Source organism: Trichechus manatus, unplaced genomic scaffold (genome assembly GCF_000243295.1).
Source record: "Trichechus manatus latirostris isolate Lorelei unplaced genomic scaffold, TriManLat1.0 scaffold00055, whole genome shotgun sequence".
Classification (NCBI taxonomy): Eukaryota; Metazoa; Chordata; class Mammalia; order Sirenia; family Trichechidae; genus Trichechus; species Trichechus manatus.
This window is the reverse complement of record NW_004443991.1, coordinates 12,851,751-12,864,065: the sequence shown is the minus strand read 5'-3', so window position 1 is coordinate 12,864,065 and position 12,315 is coordinate 12,851,751.

Below are 12,315 nucleotides of genomic sequence, written 5' to 3'. Positions count from 1 at the left end.
GTTCCCCATTACCAGCTTTCCTGTCCCCTCTGCCTTCCCGTCATTGCCCCTGAGCTGATGTGCCCTTTTAGTTTCATTTTGTTTTATGGGCCTATCTTTGGCTGATGGGTGAACCTCAGGAGTGACTTCAGTACTGAGTTAAAAGGGTGTCCGGGGCCATCCTCTAGGGGTTTCTCCAGTCTCTGTCAGGCCAGTAAGTTTGGTCTTTTTTTGTGAGAATTTTGTTCTACATTTTTCTCCAGCTCTGTCCGGGCCCCTCTATTGTGATCCTTGTCAGAGCAGTTGGTGGTGATAGCTGGGCACCATCTAGTTGTGCTGGGCTCAGTCTGGAGTAGGCTGTGGTAGTTGTGGTCCATTAGTTCTTTGGACTAATCTTTTCCTTGTGTCTTTGGCTTTCTTCATTCTCCCTTGCTCCAGACTGGGTGGGACCAGTGAAGTATCTTAGATGGCCGCTCACAAGCTTTTAAGACTCCAGATGCTACTCATCAAGGTAGGATGTAGAACACTTTCTTTGTAAACTGTGATGCCAATTGAGCTAGATGTCCCTCTAGACCATGGTCCCCAGCCCTCAGCCCAGTAATTTGGTCCCTCAGGGAGTTTGGATGTGTTTATGAAGCTTACAAGACCTTGCCTTGGTCAAGTTGTGCCGGGAGAAGGATTTTCTTTTCAGTAACTTTGGCTTCTCCCATTACTCTTCCTTTGGGCCCATGATCCCCTTGTGCACTATTGCCTTTGAGAGTGTAAGCTGGGGTTCCTCTGCAGGATGATTGAATTGTTCAAATCTCCCTCACTTTAGCCTTCCATGGAAATTACAAAGACAAATGTTCCTGCTGCAGACTAAGACAGAAGTGCTCCTGAGGCATGGATCCTCCATGAGGCTTTTCCTGACCACATCAACCTAGGATGAACACACAGTGTTACTGTCCCCAACTTTCATTTGATGTTTAGACGTACATTACCTCACAATATCACTTTCTGTCGTCTAACCTTCTTTGTATAATCTTGTTTTTCCCAACTGAAATCTAATCCTTCTCAAGGCATAATTTCTCAGGTGTATAATTCTGGTGTCTTCAAGCAAAAATTGCTGAATTAATGAATAAATGAACAGATATAGACTTCCTGAGTTTGACCCCCAAAATCACAAAGATCTTACCTTTTTTTCCTTCCTAAACTTTCTCTTTTCATATCATCTTGCATGACCGTGATGAGACAAAAATTGGAAACTTGGCCAAGTGTTTTCTTCAAAAAATGTGTAACTGTAATAAATACTAAATGATTCCCCTGGACTTACAATCACGTATGAATTGCCTTAAGCATCCATAGCCTATTTGAAATCCTGTAGAAATAGGGAAACAACTTTGGGTGCTGGTTAAGAGCACTGGTTTGGATTTAGACAGCCTAGTTTAAACACTAGCTATACTACTTAGTAGTTGTGTGTTTGGGCAAGTTGCTTGATCTCTTGGGTCCTTGATTTCCTCACCTGTAAAATGGGGGTAATGATACCTATCTCAGAGGATTTTATGAGGATTTCATATTTAAAATTATTAGCATAATATGTGATTAGGGAAAGTTCTCAATAAATACTATGCACATTAATCTCGCTTTGCCTCGGAGGTTCTTGGTTTACACCTGTTGTTCTAGCATAATGATTAATTGCACCTTCTTTTTCTTTCAAAGTTTGGAAAATTGTATGGCAATCTTATCAATAAATGTATATTTTTAAAAACTTTTTATACTGATTACAGCTTAAATATATGTGAGGTGAATATATGTATGAATGAAAAGTGATCATGTTAGAGCTGTGCAATCTCTTCCAGCAAAGTCCACCTCATGAGTTTGTTTCCGTGGTTGAGGAGCAGAGTGGTGTAATGACTAAGAGCACAGATGAAAAAGCCAGGCTGTCTGGGCTTTCATCCCAGCTGTGCTCTGTTCTAGCTGTGTAACCTTAGACAATTTATTTACCTAGTGTGCCTTAGTTTCCTCACCTGTAAAATGGGAACAATCAAAATAGTACATGTATCATAGGGGTTCATGAGGCCAAAATGAATAAGTATATGTAAACACATGTACAGCAGCGTCTAGCACATCATGATACCTATGTAAATGTGAGCAGATGTTGTTGTTTCTTCTATGTCAGTGGCACCTGAGTTGAAATCAGCCTGCTTCCATTTCCTGTGAACTACGTTCTGGTGTAGATAACAAACACGATGCTGCTTTCAGTTCAGCTATCAAGTCTGCATGAATGTCTTAGATGATACAGCCCTAGTGGAACTTTGTGCAATATCATACGTGATTCGTCAGGAGATAAATGTGTTTTAATGATGAAAACTTGTGGTGAAAAGATCCAATTTGGTAAGGGATAGCTACGTATAATTTACAAAGTGGAATAAGAACATTGGAGGAGGCTTCTATTTGTAGGTGAATTAGCAGGCATAGCAGTTCAAGGGATGCTGACTGAAAGCAGATACTATAAATATGTGAATCTGTACAAGGATGATACAAAATAGTGAGGACTGTGGTCAAATCAGAGAGTGCACATCCTGTTGAAAGGCATTAAAATAATAATTTTCTAAAAAACCCCATACTGGCTAAACAGAACACATCAGTAGGGCACTAGTCCTTTGGTCCTGCTCTAGTGAATGCCTTTGGATATAGTGAGAGTTGGCTTTAGGAAACCACTGAGATGGTGTTTCATGTGTGGATAGAATTTATACCAGCAGAGAGAGAAGGAAAGAGGGTTCCAGAGAAGAATGATGCTCATCAGGCTACAGGCAGAACTGACTTCCAGGCTTGTTACAAGACACAGGTAGATGAATTTTGTTGGAGGTAAGGCACCATATGAGGGAAGGCTGGAAAATGTGGCTGGAAAGGTTCAGACTGTATAATTTCTGGAGACCAAATGATTAATTTTGACAACAGAAAATTATCATAAAAGCAGTGTTTTCAAGTGAATCTCAAGTACGATTAGGATGTCTTGGAGGAAGAAGGAACTGGAGTGAGCTGCTGTCTTAGTCATCTAGTGCTGCTATAACAGAAATACCACAAGTGGATGGTTTTAACTAAGAGTTTATTTCCTCACAGTCAAAGTAGGCTAAAAGTCCAAATTCAGGGCGTCAGCTCTAGGGGAAGGCTTTTTCTCTTTGTCGGCCTTCTTCTCTTCGTTGTTCCCCCGGACTAGGGGCTTCTCTTAGCAGGGACCCCCGTCCAAAGGATGTGCTCTGCTCCCGGCACTGCTTTCTTGATGGTATGAGGTCCCCAACTCTCTGCTTGCTTCCCTTTCCTTTTATCTCTTGAGAGATAAAAGGTGGTGCAGGCCACATCCCAGGGAAACTCCCTTTACATTGGATCAGGGATGTGACCTGGGTAAGGGTGGTATTACAATCCCACCCTAATCCTTTTTAACATAAAACTACAATCACAAAATGGAGGCCAACCACACAATTCTGGGAATCATGGCCCAGCCAAATTGATACACACATTTTTTGGGGGACACAACTTCATCTATGACAGCTACCTTGTGAAGCATTGAGTCGCTGTCAAGCATGGGCTGGATTACCATCTGGTCGGAGGTGCTACCTTATACAGATCATGCACACAGGTAAGTGAATCACCTGGGACCTTGTTAACCCTTTAAAATACAGAGTCTGATTCAGCCGGTCTGAGATAAGGCCTGAGATTCTGCATTTCAAACAAGTTGATAATGCTGATGCTACTGGTCCCAGTTATACTTTAAATGGCAAGGAATTAAATGCCCTCTAAATTTACTTACAACCTGCAGTTCCTTGATTTTACCACCCGGCTATCATGCTGATAAAACAGGGTGAAAATCTGCATCTAGTGTCAGCTTGAACCATTCTGTTTGTCCCTATTCACAGAGCTGTGAATTCCAGAATACCAGGGTAAATCACGTGAAAAGGATTATACACAGACCTTTGCCTTTCAATTACTTCTCATGCACTTTGAGTTAACGGGAGCAAGGGGAAAATAAACACAAGATTCTGAAAAGATTGGGACTAGACTTGTATTTAAGAATAAAGAACACTTTGGAACCTCTAGAAAAAAAAAGATATAAAGAATTGTGGGACTTTCCCCATGGATTGGATTTGTTTCATTTCCGGAGATAGTTTAGCTTTGTCATTGAATATAAAACTTAATTGTATATCATTGTGTATTTTGCACATGAGTGAAATATTTTTCAACTTACATTTCTCTAATGGCCTCTTTGAGACCTCGAAGATATGTTCATACAGAAAATACTTCTTCAGCAGCATGTTAAAAAAATTTTTTTAAGAACCACAAACTTTCTTTTTAAAGAAATTTTTGCCTAGATACCTTTTCGTGTGCTTTTTATTCTTTGACACAATCACTTTTACAGTTATTTTAACTTTCAACCACTTATCAAAAGTACTTACAGGTAGTTTTATCTGTGGAAATGTGTGAAGTTGATCCTGCAGAGGAACTGAGATGAAACCTGACAGTGGACAGAATTACTCTTGATACAAAATATTAGGAAGGAGTGATTATGAAATAGAATATGGTGGGGTTGACCTGTCACTTGTTTCAAATCAAAATGACATTGAATTTTAATAACAGGAGTGGGTCCTATTACTTTTATATAAAGCACCTAGCTTACAGAATCATGGAATTTAAGGAATTAAAAGTGTTCTTTGAAATCATATTTCCAATTACCCTCATTTTACAAGATAAAAAAAGCTGAGACTCAGTGTCTAAGTTCTTTTCCTAAGACCACTCAGTAAATTAATGGCAGGGTTAGGAACGCAGTTCTTTCTATCCACAGTCCTGAGCTATTTCACCACCACTGTACTGATATATTTTGGGTAACCAATAATACTGTCTACAGTAAAATTAAATATTGTCCCTCAGTATGTTCTATCATTTTAAAGGAAAGAAATGAGTCATAACTCCATGTGTTCAGAAAAGACTTCATGGAGGAAGGACTTTAGTTTGTCCATAAAAATTGGGCAGCATAGGCAGAGACATGCAGTAGGGTTTTAGGACCCCGAGGTGACAATGCTGCTAAAGGGTGAATGCAGGACTAGCAGGAAAGAATCCTGGGACCTGAAGACATTGACTAGCTAGTAGTGGTTGACTGAGGAGGGCCAGCTCTCAAAGGCCTCAAAGCCAGGAAGTATTTGAACTTAGTGCCATCAGAGTGGAGAGACAGAAACAGTGGTGTTCTCGGAACCAGTTAAAACCAGCTTACAAGTGTTATCGAACCCGGGAAGGCGGGTCCTTCCGCGGCACACTCAGACTTGCCAATTATCTGGACAGCGGTCTTTGAGAAAGTAACTTTATTGCAATGTGCAAAGCAAGGAGCTGGGAGAAGTTTTTCAGATCCAGCTCACCAAGCTAAGGGGAAGCAGGGCTTACATGTGATTTGGGCAGCAAGATGGCGCTGCACAGGTGTACTGGGGAGGGAAATCTCTAGAAGGCAGCCAGGAAACAGGAGGTGACGTGGTTCTTGTCGGATCTCTAGCTTTGAAATAGGGTCTGGGTGATGATTTTCCTGCTGATTGGTTCCTCCTATTGCTGCATCCTCTGTTGAGGTGAATTACCGGTCACATCTGGCCCTTCTGCCCATGCAGTGCAGGCCAAATCTGATCTGGGCTGGTTTAAGGACTAATGGCAATTTACTGGCATAGTAAGGTCAGGTTTCAATACCTCCTTGAGTTGTAGCAATTCCTTAATCTTAAGGGATAAGGGTCAGCAACTCATCTGGCTACTTCCTACTAACATGGGGTGGGGGGGGGAGGTTTTAGGGACCTAGGAAAAGACAGGGAATGATTAGCTCCTGCAAATAGCAGACAAAGAAGACTTAAGGTGGAAAAGGTTTACTTATCCATAGGCTGTTTCTTAAAGAGTAGTCTTGAGTCTTCTAGTAGCTCTCACTCCCCACTCAGGTTCAGGGGTTGGCTGTCTATGTAGTCTGTACTTTGGTGACCTGTGCCTATAGGAGAAGCCTTTAAAGGCACATCTGGATCTATGGGTGCATACTTAACTTGGTGTAAGGGATCCAATGTTTGACTCCAGCTACCTTCACCAAGGAGTGGGTGACTAGAAGAACTTCATAAGGACCAGTCCACTTGGGTTGAAGCTGGCTGTGAGGATGAAGGTCATCGCACTTCTTTAGGAGAACTAGGTTTCCTGGGGCAAAAGGATGAAGAGGGATTATCTGTGGGAAAGAACATACGACTGGATGCATAATGGTTAATAGCTTTCAGAGTTACATATAGTTACCTAAGATATCTGGAAACACTAAGTTCCTGGACTACTTGAGGATCATTTGAAGCACTACATCCCCAGGCTGCCTTAAGGAAAGGTCTCCCATATAGCATTTCATCGGGGCTCAATTGGAACCTGCTTCTAAGGGCTACCCAGCTCTCAACAGGGCAATATATAGCAGTTTGATCCAGGGCAGGTTGGTCTGTTGGCAGAGCTTAGCTAATGTCTTCTTTAAAATGAGGTTCATCTTGTTTTTCCAGTCGACTGTGGCCTCCAGGAAGTGTGCAACTTCTACCGGCTTCCTAAATGTCCTGCAACTTTTTGGGTAACCTTAGATACAAAAGCTCCTCTATTATCACTTTGAATTGAATAAGGTAGGCCAAGTCTAGGAATAATTTCATTAAGAAGAGCTTTGCTTACCTCTGATGCCTTTTCTGTTCAGCAGGGGAAGGCTTTTACCCATCGGGTAAAATTGTCTAGAAACATAAGAGATACTGACACCTTCTGTAGCTGTTGGCATAACAGTGAAGTCTACTTGCCAGTCCTCTCTGGGTCTGGTCCCATGGACTTGTACTTCAGGCACAGGAAGTGGTGGGTCTATTTTTAGATTGTTCTTTGCACAGGTGAAACATTGTTGCACTATATTCTGAATAGTCTTTTGTGGATTAGGCCCTTTAAATCTGTTTGGCTAATAGAGGGTGACCACTGCGTAGCCAGCTTTTCAGACTCCGTGTTCTACAAAGCTGCTTCCATCTGTGTACAGTTCTAAACTGGAGTTAGTTAGAGGCTGGTCAGACAGGTCTGGCCTGCTGAAATACACTTCTGCAGTTACCTGGACACAGTTGTGTTTAAGTTTTCCATCTTTCGATGTGCGTAACAGGGTTGCAGGATTGAGAGTGGAGACGGTCTTTAGTGTTACAGAGGGATTGTCGAGTAGGATAGCCTGGTATTTGCTGAGTTGCCCAGCTGCTAGCCACTGACCATCTTTCTGCTCGAGCAAGGAAAGCACACAATTGGGGGTTAGAACCATGGTAGGATGGCCAAGAGTGAACTTCTTGGCCTCCATCAGGAGTTCACACGTTGCTGCAACTGTCTGGAGACAGATGAACCAGCCCTGGGCAACAGGGTCTAGCTGTTTAAGACAACTATGCAACTGGTCACTTCCATGGCCCCAGAGTCTGAGTGACCACTCCTAGGGTAACACTCTGCCTCTCGTGAGTGAAGAGCTGGAAAGGTTTCTTGAGGTCTGATAATCCTAGGGCAGGGAAGACATCAGCTTATCTTTGATTTATTGGAAGGCTACTCGACATTCTGGTGTCCATTCCAAGGGTTCAGAATCGCTCCCTTGGACAACCTGGTATAAGGGTTTTGTGATGAAACCAAATTTGGGGATCCGGATTCCACAGAACCCGGCCATTCCAAGGAACCATCGTAAATGTCTCTTAGTGGTTGGGGAGGCTACTCGAGCAATGGCCTCTTGGGTCAAGTAGAAGTTCTCTTTTTTCTTTTAGAGAACGGACACTTCAGGGTGTTTAAAACCAAGTAGGTTGTACCCCTGTCCACTAAGAATTCAGTAAGTTGTCCTCCCACTATTATTGCAACCTGGATCTCCTCATGGGAGATTTAGATAGGCTGGTGGGTTGCAGGGGAGCCCCTGGGCCCATCAGTCCAAGTCATTGGCTGACAGTTGTGGGAGCTGGGTTATAGGTTTCTTTTTAGGCTTTTGCATGGACTGGGTTGGCCACGAGGGGCACTCCTGTTTCCAGTACCCTTCTTGTTTGCAGTAGGCACACTGCCTGGGGCCTAGCTTTAGGGGGCCTTGGGTTGGCCACCAGCCCTTTTAGGGTACACAAGGACTTACCCACGAGGTCTGTCTGGGTGGTGGGTTACCTCTAAGAGCTGCTGCTAGGAGCGCGGCCTGTGGTTTCATTTTTTTATTTTCTTTTTTTCTTGTACCTGGTCCTGATTATTGAAGACACTAAAGGAAATCAAGAAGTTGTGAAGTATTCATTCCCAGACCTTCTAATTATGAAGTTTCTACCTGATGTGGAGGGTGCTTTGGTTGGTGAAAGTCATATTGATTAACCTAACATTCTCTGAGTCTCCAGGGTTTATATCAGCAATCTGCTGGTATGCTTCATATACTCGTCTAAGGAACTAGACAGATTTTCCTTGGGTCCTTGCTGTACATTCTGAACTTTTCTAAGGCTCTTCTGTTTTGGGGTCCCTTGCTGCAAACCAACTGTCAAACAGTTCTTATAGTGTTCTAGCTGTCCTGCCCCTAGCTGATCATTTGAGTCCAAGTGTGGCTGTATGGCAGGTACTCATTTGGGTCCCAGTGTGGATCTACAGCAGGTACAGGTTGGGCTGCTGGGACTCTAATAGCATTCTGAGAGTTGAGGTTATGCAACCTGTCAGCCTCTTGGCATGCCTTTTCTGAGACCAACCTCCATTTCTCTGGAGTTAGAAGAACATTTAGGAACGACTGACAGTCAGCCCAATTAGGGTGATGTGTGGAAAAGATAGACACAAACAAAGCTTCTATGCATTTTGGGCCATCTCTATATGCTGGGAGATTATTCTACCAATTATACAGGTCAGAGGTGGAGATTGGTGTATGGACCCAGATAAACCCTCTAGGCAGGCTGTTGTGATCCAGTCCAGCAGGCATTTGTCTCAGCAGAATTTGCCCTGAGGAGACTTGGGTGGATCCCTGGCCAAATTGCACCCCACTATGGGTGTGTGTTGGGGAGACTATTCCCTGGGCAGGACTGGGAGTTTCTGACTTATGAGGGGCTGGCCAAGGTTCTACCGAAGGGGTAGCTGCCACTGCAGTAGGCACAAGATCTGCCGGGCCGGCACTGGGCCAGGAACCAGGCCTACACCTTTAGGTAGATAAGAAGGAGGGGGCACAGGTGGAGATAAGAGACTGAAGGGATACGGATTGCTCTCTGAGTCTGGAGGACCCGGAGCTGCTTCTCCCCTTTTTCCCTGCTGCCTGCACCATTAGCTTGTGCTGTTTTTGTAGATTCTTATTCTGCCAGAGGGACATAAAGGTTTGCACGTAGGGTAGTTCATCCCATTTTCCCTCTCTTTTGCAAAACAGATCTAACTGTAAAATGGTAGAATAGTAAAGTGACCCATGCTTAGGCCACCTTTCACTGGACTGCAAATGATACTGGGGCTAGACAGTATTACAAAGGAAAATAAGGCTCTTTTTCTCCATAGGCTTGTAACTAAAGAAGGAGAATATTTGGGGCCCATATTTCACTAAACAGAACCAGAACCTGAACTTAACCAGAGTCAACAACCATAAATTAGGTTGCCCATTCTCTGCCATCGGCTAGGGGGAGTGGTTGGGCAAGATAACGAGGATGATCTTAGCAGGGCTTCAATCCCTCCTAATGGGGATGTCTTAGTCCTTCCTACCTTAATCCTCCAGATACTTCCCAACCTCCAATCCCAAGCACTTACACTTAACTAGAGAAGTTCCTAGGGCGCTTACCTAGTGTATGTCTGTACCAGAGTTAGCTTCTAATTCTCAAATTAAAAGCGCCTCTGGTCAGTCGCTGCCTCAGTCGCGGTTAAGAGACCCAGATGATCCTCCCAAACAAGAGGCTCGAGGCATGCAGAGGATTGGTGGAGTTTCCACTGGCAGTCAAGGGGGTGCTGGGCTCTAGACAGAGGCCCCACATTAAGCACCAGTATTGTTACCGAAAATGGAAAGGTGGGTCCTTGTCCGGGGCACTCAGACTCGTCAATTATCTGGGCACTGGTCTTTGAGAAAGTAACTTTATTGCAATGCACAGAGCAAGGAGCTGGAAGTTCCTCAGCTCCAGCTCACCAATCTATGGCGAAGCAGGACCTATATGTGATTTGGGCAGTAAGATGGCAGCTGTGCAGGTGTTCTGGGGAGGGAAACCCTAGAAGGCAGCCAGAAAAGAGAAGGTGACGTGGTTATTGTTGGACCTCTCACTTCGAAATAGAGTCTGGGTAATGATCTTCCTTCTGATTGGTTCCTCCTGTTGCTGCATCCTCTGTTGAGGTCAATTAGCAGTCACAGCTGGCCTTTCTGCACATGCGGGGCAAGCCAAATCTGATTTGAGTTAAAGGACTAATGGAAATTTACTGGCATTAGTAAGGTCAGGTTTCACAGGAATCAATTATGGGCCTCTATTCCCAACTCAGAGTTTGTTAACATCGTATTAGTAGCTTGAAACTGGCCATGGTGGGAGTCATTACACCATGGAAATCAACAGCACTACAAATCAGGGCTTGCTCTTCCTTCCATCTTTCCTTCCATCCTTCCTTCGTTCCTTCCTCCCTCCCTCCCTTCCTCCTTTCCTTCTCTCCCTCCCTCCCTTCCTCCCTCCCTCTCTCTCTCTCTTTATATTTCTCTCTCTCTCTCCTTCCCTCCTCCCTCCTCTTCCTCTCTCCCTTCCTTGCTCCCTCCCTCCATCCCATCTCTTCCCTCCCTCCCTCTCTCTCTCTTTGTTTCTCCCTCTCTTTTCTCTTTCTTTCTCTCTTCCTTCCTTCCATCCTTCCTCCATTCCTCCCTCCCTTCTCTCGCTCTTTCCCTCCCTCCCTCCTTCTCTTTCTTTCTTTGATTCTGTCTCTTTCTTTCTCTCTGTTTCTCTTTCTTTCTTTTACCACACACCTCTGACCAGAACTAAATGAAACTCTATCTTCTAGTGTCTAAACTGGACCATGCAGGAACTAGAGGTTGAGAGGAGGGTTGGAGAGATGGAAACTTTCAACATCCAATCTAAAGCCTTTCAGAGGCATGTTCTCCCATCCCACTCTTCAAAGTAAGTATTAAGTACTTGCCCAACCAAAACCAACACCAACCCATTGTTGTGGCATCGATTCCGTCTCATGGGGACCTCGTGCATTACAGAGTAGAACTGTGCTGCATTGGATTTTCTTGACTGTAATCTTTATGGAAATAGATTACCAGGCTTTTCTTCTGAGCACTGCTGGGCAGGTTCAAACTGCCAGCATTAGGTTCACAGTCAAGTGCAAACTGTTTGTGCCACCCAGGGACCTAATACTTGTCTGTATCTTCTTAATCTGAAGAACACAGGGATTCTGTCTTCCAACTTCTTCAGTCTGGTACTATGCATGGCATTCTGACTCAATTTCAAAGTGCTTTGGGTAGGAAGAGGATGAGAAACACCATCAAGAAAAGAAGAAGCTGAGAAAAAGAGAGCTTGAACATTGAAAATAACTTTTTCATTAATCTCTAACTCTCACCTGACATGCTTTAGTGCAAGGTAAGGCTTTCATCAAAAAATTCCTGTTTTATTTACTCCAATCAAGCATCTGGCTTCCAGTATACTTCACGTCATGATTCTCATCACCACCATCGTGAAAGCACCATCATCAGCAGCAACAACACTACCGTTTTTTGGAGTAATTATTTGAGCCAGGTCCTGTGCTATTCATTCAACAATTATTTACATAGTTCTTACTCTGTGCCAGGTATTATGCTAGAATTGTGGTTCTCAAATTTTTTGGTCTCAGGATTGCTTTTTTTTTTTTTTAATATTTTATTGTGAGAGTTTACACAGCAAATTATGTTCCCACTTAATTTCTACACAAATTATTCGTTGATGTTTTTTACATTTTTCACAATGTGCCACTCTTCTCTTTGATCCCATCATGGTTGAACCATTTCCAGTACTCTAGTTTCCCTGCCTTCTTATTTTCTCATCTTACTTTAGAGTAATTTTTGGTCTCCAGTTGCTGACTTTTTTTTTTTTTTAAAAGAGGCTCATTATTCATGGGTGATATTCTTTATTTTATGATCCAACATATTATTTAGCTAACAGCTGACCTCAAGGGATAATTTCGGTTTAAGGTTTAACTCTCAGGGCAATAGTCTCAGTGAGTCCTCTAGTCTCAACCAGTCTAGTAAGTCTGGACATTTTTTTTTTTAATTTTTTTATTGTACTTTAGATGAAGGTTTACAGAACAAATAGTTTCTCATTAAATAGTCAGTACACATATTGTTTTATGACATTGGTTAACAACCCCACGACATGTCAACATTCTCCCTTCTCCACCTCGAGG